Raw genomic sequence first — 18,997 nt, 5'->3', positions numbered from 1 at the left:
ATTTCCTTTTTTCTTCTGTGCAAATAGTTTGGAACTTGTAATGTCATGAAGAGAAAACAGCTGACTTGACCAACTCTGATAACATCAATAAAACCCTCCCGTCTCTATAAGTGTTTAGTTTAGTGTTTTGGTTATCCGGACTTAAGTAGGTGTGATGATATATAACCTGCGAGTACAATTGTTTTCTCGAATGACACTCGTAGAATTGATCTTGTAATATTTAGTTGCAATATATTGATATACGTTTTTATATATTATTATAATTATAAAAAGTTATTATAAAAATGTAAGAAGAATGACACGTAATGTTGATCGAATGCAAGAAACAAATTTATTTATACATTATTATAGAGAGCTTGTATTCAGTAAATCGACAAAAATAAGTAATAGACAAAATGAGTATAAATATACATCATCTATGGTCGAAAAACGCAAAATCAATGTCTAAAGCTAAAGACTAACATAAAAATTAAATTTTAGAAAATATAACTTATGTCGAAATTCAGTACCCTAGTGTAACGGTTACAGTTTTATATGTGAGGTTTGTACTTGCATAATACGTTGAATAAACTTTTGGTTATCATAGATTATGCAACAACAAAAAACAAAAAATTGCTTGGATAGTTACGTAACTACTTATATTGCACACTAGTATGAAATATTCACAACCTAGAAATTAGTAAAAGTAACAAGTTTATTCCTTTGAAAGTGACAGCATCTTGTATCAATATTAACATTAAAATAAAATATTTAACAACATAATTCATCATAAAACTGCATAATTCGGTCACGCTATACATAAATCATTGAACTTTACCAAGAAGGTGAGAGACTCAGGAAAAATCAATTTGCTGCCATTCCAAAAGAGTGCAGCAGAACTAATAAACTGGATGGAGATGGTTGATAGAAAAAGGGACGTCAAAGTCATAGTATTTCTTTGTATTTTATTGGGATTTTCTACTTAAAACTAAGATACAGTTTTAATAATATTGTCGTAAAATACATCATTATCATTATATTTTGAAATTTAAAGAAGATAATATATACCAGTCATGTAAAAGTAATGTTTTAATATTGTAAAATTTAGTAGTGGAAAATATGTAAGATTATATTGTAGTTTTAAAGTATCCGTCGTCAATAATAAATGGTAAACAGCGAAGTTGCTTTTTTTATAATTATCTATTGCCTTCGGTTATTGGGAACAATCGCAATCGTGGATGTATAAAAAACAGAACACAAAAAAGATCCCTTATTCATGAGAAGATTACAGTTAACAATCAAGTGTGTTACAAGTAATCCCATGCCAATAACTTTACTTTTATCTAAATATTTACTCTGATTTATGAGTTGTCAGTTTTAAATAACGAGTAGTAATTTTAAGTTCTGTTTTCCATTTGAAATAGGACACACAAATTATGTTATATCACTATAGTATTTGACAATTCTAGCATAAATCAGAGGCTGCGAGGCAGAATGGTTACAAATTATCAACTGTCAAAGAGCGTGTGCCCTTATATCACATTATACCATTGTGATGGGTCAAATTCCACTATATCAGACAAAAATGGTGGAGATATCGTCAACCTCACAATACAATCAGCTCATGCCTCATACAGTCATTGTGTCATAACAAGCACAAGGGGTGTTAAGATTTAGTCTTATATGTTTTGTAATACATACAAAAATTACAAACCTACATTTGATTCATGTACTTTTATTACGAAAAATCATGTAAAACATATTTTACATACCGAAATCTTTTTTTTACATCCTAAGTTAGTAAAAGGCATTAAAAAAAACTGTATAAAGTCATCAATATCTTAACAGATTTTTAATTCAGTAAAGTAATAAAGTAGTCCTTGATTTTATTTTTTGTTTAATTGGTGTTGAAGAGAATTATGCTGTGGTAAAAGTAGAACTAACCTGAACAAGATAAATTTAAAGCAAATATAAAACATAATTACACATATCTTGATAATTAGAATAATTTAGAAATCGTTCACGATTGATGAATCCTTCAAAAAAATTATATGACTGGAAAGAACTTCATTAATCTCTTTTCCTTTATTGTTATTTTGCTTTTATTGACATTCTGAAATAAAAATATGCTTGAAATATTGTAATATAATGTGTGTGTGTGTGTGTGTATATATAAATTTAATATCGTTTACAATTTGTTTATTTATTACTATCATTAGTATTTATTATAAATTATAAATATTGTACTTTTTATTGATATAGTATTAAAAATATTTCTAGACCTACTAGGTCCATTTGCATGTTTAGCCTGATACGGGTTATAATGTAAGTAGAATTTAGCCATGTTGTAATATGTATTATTTTTATAAATATGAATTGGTTCTTGGCCGTAAAAAGTAATAAACTCTAAACTCTAAAAATGTATGAACTATAATCCAACACAGATAGATGAATACAAGCACCTTATAGTTTGAAAATTAAAATTATCCTCTTCTAATATGTTTGTTAATTGATTAAATAATATAATATATCTATAGAAAAAAAAATTTTTATGTACGCATTGAATGCATTTTAGCTAAAGAGGACACCTTTTTTACAAAAGATTACAAAACATTAGTTCAATCTGAAATGTTGGGAACACAATTTAACCCTTTTCTTCCGGCACAGGTAATCCTGTCCTTAAATATTGTAAGTGCAAATATTAAATATTAAATTGAACCAACAAAAGTTAACGTTAGGTTAAAACTAGTTTATACTTACCAAGAACAAATGGCAGAACGTTTGAGCGTTATTAACAAGTCATTGGGATAATACTTATTAATCTCCGATAAAATCAACCATTGATAATTTGTAATGATTTTCATACAGAAGCACTGCTTTCAACAAATATGTATTAAAATATTCCATGAATCATTATAAAGATAAATGTTTGTGATGTAAATGTCAAAGGCCAGAAGTTAGTTTTCTCTCTGGTTGCCATCAAATTATATTTTGTAATAATCCCAACCGACATCTCAGACATTCTTCCTCTTTAAACAAAATAAACAACTATTTTCTCTGTAAAATACCAAATCGTCGTAGCTGATTTTACGACGATTCTTTTACAGAATAAAGAATCTGAGTATTAAATAACATGAGTAAACTGCCTACTCATGTTATTTAAATCCTCTTTAATAGAAATTAATCTGAAAAAAGTTACTTTGTCTTTTAAAATAAATAAAAATACTAAAAAAGGTATCTGACTGAAATTCCATATATACGTACATGGAATAAAATTTTTGCGTAGATAAAATGGTTTCCCTCTCAATAACGACAGGATGAAAGTAGACTTCTGGTCTGGCAGTAAAACATTTAAGAACATATTTGTTTTCTAAAATAAATCTTTTAGCAGCTATAAGTAGCTTATTGATTTTAATTACAAGACATAAAACAAAAACACCTATTAACTTTAAAAATTTTCCTGCAGATTATATTTCATGTACTACAAATGCTTTCAGGACATGGATATCAGGTCAATAGATAACACAAGTAAACATCTTAAAGAAAACCAGTGATTTGTTTGAAAATTCATATTTTGTTAACCTACTTCTTATCGGAAAGCCGATGTAATCCTATCAGAAAATCTAAACAAGCAAACTGCTTGATAAAATTCAACATCTAACATTGATCCGTAACAAGATATAACATCATATGACTGCAAAAAATAAACATATTTTCGCATGGATTGTATGTTTTCTTAACATCATCTGTATTAAGAGTTTGTTTGATTTAGTTTGAATACGTTTCTCTTTTAAATTACAGTTTTTACTCAATACAACACATTCATCTGAAGACGTCTATTATAAAAATTTACTGCCAACGACCACAAAATATTAGATCAATTTTGTTTTGTACAGTGATCAGATATTTATTTATGTTTATATGCCGAGCGAGCATATTACCTCTTCTCCACAGAGCAATTACTTACTATGAATAAATTATTCAAAATAACTTATATATATATATATATATGTGTGTGTGTGTGTGTGTGTGTGTGTGTGTGTGTGTGTGTGTGTGTGTGTGTGTGTGTGTGTGTGTCTGTGTGTTGTGTAGCATGCTGGACCAGCAAGTGCGAGGCCCTACTTCGAGGCCCCGTAATGGAATACTTTTTGCAAATAAAAATGTTATGAAATTAAATTAGTCTATTACTAAATATACTAATTGAAATAATATATGTTCACATACTTGATATGTTCTCAAATATGCTTCTATATTGGGGTAGACATGCTATTAGGTGTATATATGATGCATTGATATGATCATTGACTCGTTATTAATTTTGTAGGCGAGCTCTCTGACCCGTATCTGAGCACCTAACCTGTCGAACGCTTAAAATAAATCTTTACAGAAGATAAATTTAACTGGTGGATATGTTTTGCATAATGAGGCAAATATGCAATTTAATTCACTATCACTGTGCAATCTAATGGTTTAGCTATAGTAAGAATATTAGGAAGTAGAGTGTAATTTCTTTCCATACTTAGTTTTATACAATGAACAAATTTATATATATATATATGAAGACAATTACTTTTTCACTAAAGATATTTTGAAATTTTGTTACATTAAAACAAACACACGTGAAACACTTTATTTATTGGCTCACGTTAAAGTAGCGTTTTGCAATAAAAGAATCCAGTAACGTTTTAATGTTAGAACTAATTAAAATGGAACTCTTTGTATAAAAATTGGGACTGAAAATAAGATATCATCCAAAATATAAACAAATACAAAAAGTAGACATGTCAGAACATCTAGAGTATTTTATCTCCTAGAGGCCGGAAGAAGCAGTCAGAGGTTAGTCTCCTGGGATATTGAGTGTGAGAACTCTAAAAAAAGACATGAGCTCCCAGAGGCGAGGAGTGATTCAGAGTTAATGCAACGGATATCTGCCTGAATCTTATGACTTTTGAGCCGAAAGTTCTTGTTTGATACGACAGAGAACATTCAGTAAAATATATATTTGACACATATCAGAAAAACTTATGAAATCATAAATAAGTATATATGTTTTTTTAATAAATAATATATATATATATATATTTATATAAAAGCTTAGATATATGAGCCGGGGCTCAGTTTGGACAATTTATTTTTGTCTTTTATTTTGCCCACCTCGGCCACTCTTGTCGTTCGGTGGGGGAGTCACTCCGTCAGAGTATTGATTTTTCTGCCTGGTTGAGGTCAGCTGGTTGACCTTGACTAGTTTACCGACCAGCTGTTCACCGGCACCGGCACTGGCTCTGGCTACTGTTCGGAGCGGTCAGACACGTTCGGAGAAGCTTACTGTGTTCTGGCTGTTCTCTGTTCTTCTTCCCGTTTCTCCATGGCTGGCTAATTCACCGACTTTCGGCAGGTAATTGTCTTTTTCACTCTCTTAACTTATTTAGTTGGCGGTTTTTCTCTCCCACCCAGACATATATTATCGTAGATTAGTTATAAGTAATTTATATATATTTATTTTGTAACTTGTGTTCCTCGTGTACGTGTTCGTGTCGCAAATTGTTCGTTCCTGTCTTTCGTACGTTCTAAAATTTGTTAATTTATTTACTATGCTAGTTTAATTTTTTTTATCTTTCGCTCTTGTGCTTTCTAACTGATCCGTTCGGCGAACGGAAATTATTTATTCCGTGTACACACCTTGTTTTTATTTAGTGTAAGCGAGACGGTACAGACTTTGCAAATTTTTGTTACCTCGTGTTTTGTGTTGCGTGCAAAATTGGGTGGCAACATTCATGATTTCGATTTTATTATTTAATTATTGTTATTTGGGAAATAATGTATTGTTATTATTTGTAAATTATATAATTATTATCAGGCCTACCTTACAATTAATATTTAATAGCAAAATGTAAATTATTATAATATAATGATTAAAATCCAGCGAATTATAGTTACAAGTAAATGTTATCACGCTTAATCATTTAGTATGGCTGTCCTAGCCTATGTAATATTTAATATTGTCACCAAGTAGTGCATCTTAAAATACTTGGTGTCTTGAGTTATTTTTAGGAAATAGTCTTTGATACTTAAAAGGTACTGTTAGTTACAGATTGTTATTTTTTTTAATTGTTAAATTTAAATATTTTATTATACTTTGTGGCAAACATAATTAAGTTTTTATTATTTCTCGGGTTGTAGTAAAGTTGATCTGAATTTCTACTGGTTATGTTGGGATTCTACAGGGTCCCCGTGAGTGCCGTCAGCGGGACTGATGCGGCGAGTCTGCCCACAGCACTGAAACCAACTGAATGCCCGCGCCCTGCCAGCGCTATTGGACCGGCATCCAACCGGAGTGTAGTGCTCCCATTAATTTCTTCTGGAACAAGGTTGGATCAGAAATGTTTTTTACTTCTTATACCCCTTGAGAGGATAGGCTTGTATGGAGCGCTGCCAGATGTTAAGATCTGGAGGAGGGCCAGTATATTAGCCAGTATTATTTAGTTTAGTTACATGAACTGAAGGGGAGGATTTCATCTTTAATTCGGATTCGTGGAGGCAACTAAGCCCCGCCTCCTTCGAAAATTGGCTTTAAATATTTTTTTTTAATTTTCGGCTACCAACTTGAAACCAAATTATTTTTTAAAAATAGTGGGCCTAGAAATTCTACAACCTTTTCCCTCCCCTCAGTTCATAAAAATTACCAGTTAAAATTTTGCTACTGCCGTACCTGATATATGTTATTTATAGATCAAATTTCTATTTATTGTGTTATTATTATATTATTTATTTATTATGTTATTGTCATTATTGGAATTATATTTATTGTTGTTATTTAGTTTTTAAGTTACGCGGTGCACCATGGTGCTGCATAATTGTATTTTGCATGGAAATGTTTGCCACCTATTAATTATATATCATTTACTCGAGATCTTGTCTCTCTTTGTCTCTCTTCCCACTAGTGGCATGTGATTGTTTTTTTTTATGATTTGCTCCGAGTTTGGGAGGGGCACGCTTCCGAGGCCTCCTGTATTTTTCACTAACTCGGAACAAAATGGTAGCAGAGCGTGGTTGCGTGTTTTTAACCCTCTGCGGGCCCGGGGTTTTTGTTTTGCCACTTGTGGTGAGAGGCACGAGTTGAAGTTGTTAGTTGACTTCCTGCGCCTGTGCCGTCTCGCTGTGCTATTTTTTCCGCCGATCGACAGGAAGTGTGTGAACTTGTTTATTTATTTTCTGATTATTGTTACTTGTGTGTTTTTGTTATACCTTGTCATCGTTGTTTTTTTTCTGGTTTTGTTCTGGTACGGCGTAGTGTTTTGTTGCGGTATTTTGGTTTCGCTGCCGTGTTTCGTGGACGGCAGGAATTCTGGGGACCCTGCTGAGAGTGTTGTTTCACTGCGTTATTCACTTGTCGCCTTAGTTATTGCTTTGTTAGTCGTTGACTTCGAGTCAGTGTGTTGTTTGTTAGTTTTTTGTTACTCTTTGTTATCATGCCTGTCTCTCTGGTGCCTGAATACTTGCTGAAGGAGGATCTCCATTTTGAGTTGTTGGCTCGTGGGCTTACTCCGGGTTCCGACTGCGAGTCCATGCGGAAGCAACTGCGTGATAATATGGAACTGGACACGACCTGGCCTAGAGATTTGACGTTCCAGAAGCAGAGGCCTATTTTGGAGGCTAAGTTGGAGACTTTTGAAAATAGTCAGGAGGACTGGTTGGAGTCGCCGCCTACTGGCCGAGAGAGGGCTAGGTATTTGTCCCGGCTTACCCATCTACATATGAGGCTGTCGCTACTTAGATCCAAGCTTACCAGTTCTGGTGATAGGGAGTGGTTGGAGGAACGCATCACCTTGGTTGACGGCCTGCTGACTGTACTCGAGAGGGACGAGGGGGCAAAGGCTCCTGAAAAAACTTTGTCTGCGGTTGACTCTGCTGCGGCTGTTAAGGGTGAAGGCCAGATCCCTGGGTCAGTTGTTGCAGACTTTGATGTGGGCGTGGCGTCGGGGGTGTCTGGTGTGGACGGGACCCTGCCTGCTGGATCTGGAGGACTGGGAGCTGTGATGACGGGATCCTTTGTTCAGTATCACAAGCTCCCAAACCCACTTACCCCGTTGCTGCAGCGACTACCTACGGTGGATGGTCTAGATACTGAAGCCTTGCTGCGGTTTCTTTCTGAGATCCTGCGACTGCATGACTTGCCTGGTCTTCAGGGAGCGAGCTTCCTGCATGTCATCTCTCCGTTTTGTAGGCCACCTTTGGGTGACTGTCTGGTTTCGAGTTCTCCAGAGGGGTGGTACCCTGGATGATTTTCATAGGGAGGCATTGGATTTCTTTGTTCCTGGTCAGTTGAGGGAGCGTCTCCGTGTGGAGAAATTCTTTAGGCCTCAGGGCAACGGAGAGAGTTTGGCTAAGTTTGTGGCCGAGGTGAGGGACACTGATAGGGTGTTAAGGCTCAATATCCCCGAAAGTACTGTGGTCACCACCATTCTTGAGGGTCTCAATCCTGAAGAGAGGTCCCGTCTAGTTTTTGCTGGTCGCCCTTCCACCTTTTCTTAACTGGACCGTCTGTGCATTGCTTCGCGCAGCGTGCAGTTTGCTGACCGGCAGAGGGCGGAGAGGAACAATCATCGTTCCATCCAGCCCTCCAGGGCTGTCACGGCCGTACAGAATCCCGTGGATGGGCCACATCACTCTGGTGGGCTTCATCCACCCATCTGCTATGCCTGTGGTGAACGAGGTCATACTCGTCGGGAGTGTCCTAGGAGATATCGCACTGGTCCAAAAAACTAGATCAAAGGGGGGTTTTCTCTGAAGTTCCCCCGAGGTCTAAGAAAAAATTTCAAAAAAATAGTACCTGTGCGAAAAATTTGATTAATAGTTTAGACACTACGAGCCTAGCAGAAAAGGGAAACCTACGGCTTAGGACAGCATCTTCGGTGTGCCCTTATATCAATATCTTAGTGGGAGACTCAGTGCATAAGGCCCTAGTTGATTCCGGGTCAGCCTGTAGCCTCATCTCTTCCCGTATTTTTGAAGCCATTTCAAGGTTAGGTTTGGTGAAGCACACCGAGGAGTCTTCTTTAACTTGCTGGACTGCTTCTAATTCCCCTCTTCCAATTTCGAAGAAGGCTTCAATCAAGTTTAAGGTTGAATATTTTTCATGGGTGTGGAGCTTCCTTGTGGCCCAGGACCTGAGTATGGATTGTATTTTGGGGGCGGATTTTATTCAAAAGACTGGTTTGGTGCTGGATCTTCAGGCGGGCCAGTCTTATTTCAAATTCAATCGGCGAGTGTCAGTCCCCTTTTCTGATAAATGCAAATCGACGCCGCAGGTTGTGGAGGTGGAGTGTGAGGAAGGTTCTGCCCCTGGGGACCCGTTCGGTCACTTGGATGAGGAGCAAGCTGGGGTTCTCCGTGAGCTTTGCTCAAGATTTCCGGAGGTCCTCACACCCAAGCTCGGTTCTACCCATCTCATTGAATATGAAATTCGTCTGACTGACACTCAGCCAGTACGCTCCCACCCATACAAGTTGGCTCCTCCAAAGATGGAGGTTATGCGTGGTATCATCAAGGATCTCTTGGATCAAGGAGTTATTGAGCCCTCAAACTCATCGTATGCCAGTCCAGCGTTCTTGGTTCCAAAGCCTAATGGAAAACATCGTATGGTGGTTGACCTAAGAAAACTTAATGCCAAAATTGAAATAGACTCAGTGCCTCTCCCCGATCTCCATTCTGCTTTTGATTGGTTCGGTAAGGCCAAATTTTTCACTATATTTGATTTGAACCAAGCATATCATCAGATTCCGTTGAAGAAGGAATCACGTCCTCTCACGGCCTTCTGTGTTCCGTGGAATTTGTATCAGTACCGATCTGTGCCTATGGGGCTAGCTGTGGGGGCCCAAACGTTAACTAGGTTGCTCGACTCCATCTTCCATGATGTGAAGTTCAGGTATGTCTTTAATTATCTTGATGACCTTCTGGTCTACAGTGAGTCTTTCACGGAACACGTTAAACATCTTGAGGAGGTCTTGGTTAGGTTGGGTAGGGCTGGCCTTACAGTCAATCCGGAGAAGGTGTCTTACGCCAAGTCTGAAATATCGTTTCTCGGTCACCTCGTGTCGTCTAGGGGTGTATCCTGCCAGACCCTGCCAGGACCCAAGGAATTCGGGATTTCCCTCCTCCGAAGGATGCCAAGGGTGTTGCCAGATTCATAGGCATGGTTAATTTCTACCGTAGGTTTATTCCTGACTTTGCCGAGGTGGCCGCCCCTCTGAACGCCTTAAGAAGGAAAGACGCAAAGTTCGTTTGGGGTGAAGATCAAGAACGTGCTTTTCAACTGCTTAAGGAGGCAATTATCCAACCTCCTGTGCTGCGAATACCGGACTTTAGTAGGCCCTTCATCTTGCAGACTGACTCCTCATCCTGTGCTGTAGGAGCTGTGCTTTCTCAAGAATTCGACGGTGCTCGGCAACCTATAGCTTTTGCATCTAGGACTTTGACCCTTCAGGAAAAGAAATCTTCTATTTATGAGCTGGAGTGTCTGGCGGTCGTTTTCGGCATGGATAAGTTTCGGAGGTTCCTAGAGCATTCCGAATTTCTGCTGGAAACTGACAATCAGGCTCTTTCCTGGCTATTGGCCCATCCTCGACAACTCGGGAAGATTGGTCGCTGGGTTGTCAAAATTGCGGCCTTTAAATTCAGGGTGCAGCACATTCGCGGCACCCAAAACGTCGTCGCCGATGCTCTTTCTAGAATGTATCATCTACCCAGCGATCCTGTTGGTTCTCAAGCACCGTTGTGTGGGACTGTGATGTTGGATTTCCCTGCTGCCGTTGAGAGTTTTGGCTCTCACCAACTTCAAGACCCCGAGTTGTCAAACATCATTGGTGAGCTCCAGGAGGGAGAAGCCCACTCTCCTTACTTCTTGTCCAAGGGTGTCCTCTGCTGTCGTGCCCGACGCGGAGGTGGTCCCAAGATTGTTCTGCCGAGTGCCATCATACCGATGGTCTTTTCCTACTTTCATGTTTCTCCCGTGGGCGGTCATTTAGGTATTCACAAGACCATCGCTAAAATCAGAGATAAGTTTATCTGGAAGAGTATGGACAGAGACATTGCTGGTAGAGTACGAGCTTGTCATCTTTGCTCGGTCAGTAAACCAGCACAAAATACCAAATTAGGACTTCTTTCCTCCGAGGTGGCGGAGCGGCCTCTTGAGAAAGTGTTCATTGACTATGTGGGACCCTTTCCCCGTAGCAAGTCAGGGAACACCTCCCTGCTTGTTGCTGTGGATGCTTTCTCTAAGTTTTGCTGGTTGATTCCTCTTAGGAGTGCCACGGCGACGCTCACCGTCAAGGCACTCAAGTCCCGCCTTCTACAGAATTTTGGAGTGCCCGCCACCTTCGTCTCAGACAACGGCACACAATTCGTGTCGAGGGAGTTTCATCGCTTCTGTTTTGGGCATGGAATCAAACATGTTACGACATCTCCTTACTACCCCCAGCCTTCTCATGCTGAGCGGTTCAACCGCAATCTCAGAGCCGCCCTCATCGCTTATCACGCTGAGAAACAAACTACCTGGGATGAAAACCTGAGCTGGCTTCAGTTAGCCTTCAATTCTGCTCTTCACGAAAGTCATGATTCCACGCCTTTTCAGGTCATGTTTAGTCGTCCTTCTTCTGATCCCTTGTCTAATCTCTGGAGTCTGGATAGTCTTCTACCAGTACCTGGTACTCCCTATGTGAGTGACACTTGGGAAGCAGTCAGGGTTAAGCTCCTACAGTCTAGGGAAAGGGTGAGGAGAAAATTCAATAAGGGACGTATTGCTAACCCCTTCCAGGTGGGGGATCTTGTCTTTTGTAAGGCCCATCCGGTCAGTTCGGCCGTGGATAAACGGGCAGCCAAACTTTGCTATCGGTGGACAGGTCCTCACCGGATTCTTCGTTTTCTCTCCCCAGTTACTGCTGAGTTGGTTGATCCCGTATCGGGGAGGTTGTGGCGGAGGGCCCACGTTTCTCATCTGAAGGCCTTCCGTGGTGATACCTCTGGTCATGCTCTGGATACTGGTGCGGCTGCGGGGGTGTCCGGGGACTGATCACCCCTGGTTTTCTCTGTGGTGTCGTTTTACTCTCTTTCTGTTTTCTTCTTTCTCCAAGAGAGGCGCCTCTCAAAATTTTTCAGGAGGACCGTGTTTTGTCTGCCTCCTGCTCAGGACTTCGTTTCCTGTTAGGGTTCTCGACTTCCCGTATCCTGTGCCAGAGCTTGTTGGTTCTTCTTTCAGTGGGGGAGAGGTTTTGTTTGGGGTTGCACCCTTTTTAGTGGGGGAGGTTGAGCCGGGGCTCAGTTTGGACAATTTATTTTTGTCTTTTATTTTGCCCACCTCGGCCACTCTTGTCGTTCGGTGGGGGAGTCACTCCGTCAGAGTATTGATTTTCTGCCTGGTTGAGGTCAGCTGGTTGACCTTGACTAGTTTACCGACCAGCTGTTCACCGGCACCGGCACTGGCTCTGGCTACTGTTCGGAGCGGTCAGACACGTTCGGAGAAGCTTACTGTGTTCTGGCTGTTCTCTGTTCTTCCCGTTTCTCCATGGCTGGCTAATTCACCGACTTTCGGCAGGTAATTGTCTTTTTCACTCTCTTAACTTATTTAGTTGGCGGTTTTTCTCTCCCACCCAGACATATATTATCGTAGATTAGTTATAAGTAATTTATATATATTTTATTTTGTAACTTGTGTTCCTCGTGTACGTGTTCGTGTCGCAAATTGTTCGTTCCTGTCTTTCGTACGTTCTAAAATTTGTTAATTTATTTACTATGCTAGTTTAATTTTTTTTTATCTTTCGCTCTTGTGCTTTCTAACTGATCCGTTCGGCGAACGGAAATTATTTATTCCGTGTACACACCTTGTTTTTATTTAGTGTAAGCGAGACGGTACAGACTTTGCAAATTTTTGTTACCTCGTGTTTTGTGTTGCGTGCAAAATTGGGTGGCAACATTCATGATTTCGATTTTATTATTTAATTATTGTTATTTGGGAAATAATGTATTGTTATTATTTGTAAATTATATAATTATTATCAGGCCTACCTTACAATTAATATTTAATAGCAAAATGTAAATTATTATAATATAATGATTAAAATCCAGCGAATTATAGTTACAAGTAAATGTTATCACGCTTAATCATTTAGTATGGCTGTCCTAGCCTATGTAATATTTAATATTGTCACCAAGTAGTGCATCTTAAAATACTTGGTGTCTTGAGTTATTTTTAGGAAATAGTCTTTGATACTTAAAAGGTACTGTTAGTTACAGATTGTTATTTTTTTTAATTGTTAAATTTAAATATTTTATTATACTTTGTGGCAAACATAATTAAGTTTTTATTATTTCTCGGGTTGTAGTAAAGTTGATCTGAATTTCTACTGGTTATGTTGGGATTCTACAGGGTCCCCGTGAGTGCCGTCAGCGGGACTGATGCGGCGAGTCTGCCCACAGCACTGAAACCAACTGAATGCCCGCGCCCTGCCAGCGCTATTGGACCGGCATCCAACCGGAGTGTAGTGCTCCCATTAATTTCTTCTGGAACAAGGTTGGATCAGAAATGTTTTTTACTTCTTATACCCCTTGAGAGGATAGGCTTGTATGGAGCGCTGCCAGATGTTAGATCTGGAGGAGGGCCAGTATATTAGCCAGTATTATTTAGTTTAGTTACATGAACTGAAGGGGAGGATTTCATCTTTAATTCGGATTCGTGGAGGCAACTAAGCCCCGCCTCCTTCGAAAATTGGCTTTAAATATTTTTTTTTAATTTTCGGCTACCAACTTGAAACCAAATTATTTTTTAAAAATAGTGGGCCTAGAAATTCTACAACCTTTTCCCTCCCCTCAGTTCATAAAAATTACCAGTTAAAATTTTGCTACTGCCGTACCTGATATATGTTATTTATAGATCAAATTTCTATTTATTGTGTTATTATTATATTATTTATTTATTATGTTATTGTCATTATTGGAATTATATTTATTGTTGTTATTTAGTTTTTAAGTTACGCGGTGCACCATGGTGCTGCATAATTGTATTTTGCATGGAAATGTTTGCCACCTATTAATTATATATCATTTACTCGAAATCTTGTCTCTCTTTGTCTCTCTTCCCACTAGTGGCATGTGATTGTTTTTTTTATGATTTGCTCCGAGTTTGGGAGGGGCACGCTTCCGAGGCCTCCTGTATTTTTCACTAACTCGGAACAGATATACCATTATTTTAATTATAATACAGTTAGTAATCAGTATAATTAAAAGTATTAACTATTTTTAGTACACAATTTAGTTGCGCTTACTTCCTAAACAGTACAAATTTAAAACTATAATTTTATCGACATGATTGTTATTTCAATAGAAAGTATTTTACAAACAAAATCAACAAAACACAATAAATAAATTAATTGAACTTAAGCTCAAAATAGAAAAGTAACTCCTAGTAAATGTAATCCTCTCTAATTGACTTAAAATAGACCTTTAATGAAGTACGCAATATAGCTCTATTAATGTAAATACCAATATACCAATTTTAAACATCTTCCGCCTAAAAGTAATTTAAATATAAATTGTAATAAATGTTGAATGTTTTTATACCCAAGCAAGTTCTAAGAGTCATCTTCTAACTTTAACTACGTTTAATGGATGACTGAGACCGCCTGTCAAATTATTCCTGCATCGTTGGCAATAATATGTTATGTGAAGTTCAATATTGTAAATTGTGTTTGATATTATTGTCTTGTCGTGACATATAAATCCTCTACATATTATATTTCAAAATATATTAATATTCATTTAACAAATGGTAGTTACATCTTTTGTATTAGGGACTTTTAGTAAGAGCAAAAATTTGTATTATTCTGTGCTCTTACTACTCGTCAGCCGTCTTCCGTAGCTAGTTGTTGTGTTGAATGACAGTTAAAGGTTAGACTGCAAAAGTTTGTATCATTATGAATGATAACTAGTCTTCGTGTAATAGGGACAGACTGTAACACATTCTATGTTCGTATTACATTAACGTATGTGGTGTTCCTTGGTAATTCTGCTTGCAGAAATATCGAATCTTTGAAATTTTGTTATTTTTATTACTATTTAGTATTACAGTACAAAACTATACACTACTAACATACATTACTACCATATAAATGTATATATATATATATATATATATATATATATATATATATATATATATATATATATATTTATTGACGTAGACGTTCAGAAACTAAATATTTAAAAAAATTTCAAAAATCTTTTAGTAAAACACAAACACACATATTTAACCAAATGTAAGCTTATGATACTATATAAATATTTATTATTAAGGAGACGACCTTTTTCTGTCTGTCATTCAGTGAGGTTTCGAGCTGGGGGACGATATCTGTGTGGTTAGAGCGTCGAATTTGGATTGTAAGTTCACGATAAGCACTTGTTCAGATCGTGTCTGTGACCTATTAAATTAGTTGTGGTCTTGCAACGACTTTCTCCCTTATTCTGTTTGATAAGTTCCTCCCGCTCAGGCCAGTGGCCCTTGTGGAGAAGCAGTATACTTAAAAGGACAGTCTTTAGTAAAATGAAGAAAAAACATATTGATAGTAAGTTTACATACATTTGATACTTGATACGTAATAAATAGCGGAAGAACTTGTTCCTCTTGCTTCAATAAAAATACCTATTAGTTTTGGGATCAAAAGGTCTACATAAATGAAGTTGGTGTTATGGGTATCATTGATCACAACGAGAAAACTCAAAATAGACAATATAACTAAACATATTTTGTTTCGTAAAGGTAGTAACACGAATTTTTTCGGTACATAATTTTAATATATACAGTATATATACATATATATATATATATATATATATATATATATATATATATATATAATGTCATTAACTCCACTTATATAGGGTTATCTGTATATATTAGGTTACAAACCGAAACACGTGTATGTCAACAAAAAGATTTTTCTAAAGGTTTTAGTTATTTTTTATTACAATTATATATATATATATATATAACTATTTTATACTGTACTATAACTGTATATGACAGGTTTACTAGTAAGCAAGTACTGTAAGTTTCGTATACATTTAACCTAACCTAACCTTCAATGTCGGTATGTTCTGTCGGGTTCATTGATTCTCCTTTGTATCCGTATATTTTCTTCATCGAAGAAATAACTCTGTTCTATCTTATCAAGAAGTCGTAAATATGCTTTGTTTGATGGCAGATGTAAAAAAAACTTTATTACATACCAAGAGTCATATATTAAATTATTTTCTTGAAGTTGAAAGCTTGACAGAACAGTCTTACTGTGAACCTTTAGTTGGAGGTACAAGCCGCCCAACTGTTGAGTATTCATCTTTTGATATCAAACTGCCGACTGAATCTCAGTGTTACGGCAATGCGCGTGTGTACAAAGCTTTGTGTTACAGTTAACAAAACAGTGTGACTGCGAGTCTGGAGTTGGAGTTACAAGCCGCCCAACTGTTGAGTATTCATCTTTTGATATCAAACTGCCGACTGAATCTCAGTGTTACGGCAATGCGCGTGTGTACAAAGCTTTGTGTTACAGTTAACAAAACAGTGTGACTGCGAGTCTGGAGTTGGAGTTACAAGCCGCCCAACTGTTGAGTATTCATCTTTTGATATCAGACTGCCGACTGAATCTCAGTGTTACGGCAATGCGCGTGTGTACAAAGCTTTGTGTTACAGTTAACAAAACAGTGTGACTGCGAGCCTGTAGTTCGAGGTACAAGCTGCCCGATTGTTCAGTATAAACCTTTTGATCTCAAACTGCCGATTCAATCTCAGTGTCACGGCACTGCGCTGGTGTACATATCTTTGTGTTGTAGTTATGTTACGAATAATGTTTAACATTTGTTTTTGACAAGTTATCTGTATCATCATTATCTTGCAAGTAGAGGTACAGAACCACTTTTCAAAGCAATAAAAATAAAATGAAAGTTGTGTTTAAATGTTTTTTGTAGTAAACTTATAGTTCATGATCAATGCGTGTGTTGAACTGATGATTATCCCTGTGACTGACAAACGTAAAGCTCTGAGACTATGTCATCTTCCAAAAAAACCTCTGTTAATAAAGTCTTCCTATTTAATATGAGGAAATTATTAAGTTAATTATTACAATTACTGCTAAACATGTAAGCGTATATAAAAAATACTATCGCAACATAAACCTATGTGTGTTAAAAATGCAAAAGTTTTGTGATATGTTTAGAAATCTCAATGTCTTGACGTTTTATCAGTCACAAATAACATAATTGGTGCATTAAGTCAAGATTTTGCATGTGCATTAGGTATATGTGGGAACCCAACATAATATGTTGCATATTATACAAACTTCTATTCCGAAATACTACTCACAAATAATTTTAAAGTTTAATTAATGATCATTTATTTACTGCAAAAATGTACATTATATTTGACAGATGATTGAGTCACTGTCACGCTATTCCCCGTTACTTTCTACTTGGATGAATAAATATCAGATGTCGTTGTGTGATGCATACAGTAACGACAGTTAAAAGTATTATCTACCTTTTATTAGAGATGGCAGTAGTGAAAAATCGAAGCCAAATTATTTATTATGGATGTTACTTATAAAAAGTATTTCGAATGTGTACGTGTAGGTTACTTGAATTTGGTTTCCTCAGGCATCGCGGGACGGCATATTTACAACAGCCAAAAGAATAAACGAAGAGACTGGGCATTACAATGAGTCAAACAAACCATTTGCTCCGTGACTATAATTTGAGAAAGCAAGTGGCCATAATGAGTTTTTTACTATTGCAATTCAAATGACAAAAGAAAACACAACGGGCTATGTGAATTTCTGTTGACACAAAACCTTTGAACGGAGATTGCGCTCATTATTAACTGGTGATGGATACGATAATGGTTATGTATATAAATATGTACATAATTTGGTTCCCAAACTTAACAAAGGAAATAGAATGATATATCGAACCTGAACATGGCCTGAAGAATATCGGGTTTACAGACAATCATTGTAATGAAAATTTAATGACAAGGCTACAATTGGCAGTAAGCTTGGTGGTCTGCTAAGTAGGCATACATTTTAGGGAATTAAACAAATCGTAAATACTATTGGTATATCGAGAAAGTTTAAAAAGTTCATGTTTTTGTATGTTTTTATACATAGGATTGTTCACATATTATCTAAAAAGCCGTTTGACGTGCAATAAAAAAATGTGTTCTAATGTATGTGAAATGAAGGGTGAGGCTCAGCCGGATGTTGGGATGATTTACTCTACCCCTTATAGGCTAAGTGGATTACAATTGCAGGGTTGTGTAGACACTTTTTATCTGTAGTGGGCTTCTCATTCCAGTTTTTCTAATATACTTTTTTGTGAACATATACATGGTGTGCGTGTATATATATAAACACACCAACAAAGTGTATTGCAAAAACAAATTATTCTTTTTAGAGTAATCATAACTAATCATTGGTTTTAAATCGTTCATCAAAATTCTAAGAAATTAGCGTTATCTTCACATGTAATTCAGCATAACCAAATGTATTTCAAATTTGTTTCCTAGTAAAAGGAATTTATTATTTATAATTGTAATGTCAAGATCACATTTCAGCTAATTTAAAATCGTATACTTAACCTAATATACATGGTAAATCATTATAATTACGTATTTAATAATAAGATACTTCATAAAATTGATCATAAAAGACTTTTAAGCAAAATTGCATTTAAGACCACCCTTTTCATTCAAACGTTAAATAAAAGAGTTCAATTCGTTAAAAACAATATACGTTATCAACTTTGGAGAAATTAAAAGCCCGCAGGCAGTTGCCAATGAGCTGTTCAGCTACATTGTTGTGGGAGTTCGGTTAATTTAAATCAGCTCAATTAGTACATATTATCATTCCATTAATAAGCATGAAATGGACTTGTGCTTTATTTTAAATTTTCTAAAATTACAGCAAATAATATATTACATATT

The sequence above is a fragment of the Homalodisca vitripennis genome, chromosome 3 (assembly GCF_021130785.1).
Source record: "Homalodisca vitripennis isolate AUS2020 chromosome 3, UT_GWSS_2.1, whole genome shotgun sequence".
Classification (NCBI taxonomy): Eukaryota; Metazoa; Arthropoda; class Insecta; order Hemiptera; family Cicadellidae; genus Homalodisca; species Homalodisca vitripennis.
The sequence above is the reverse complement of the archived record's forward strand: the minus strand, read 5'-3'. Positions refer to the sequence as shown.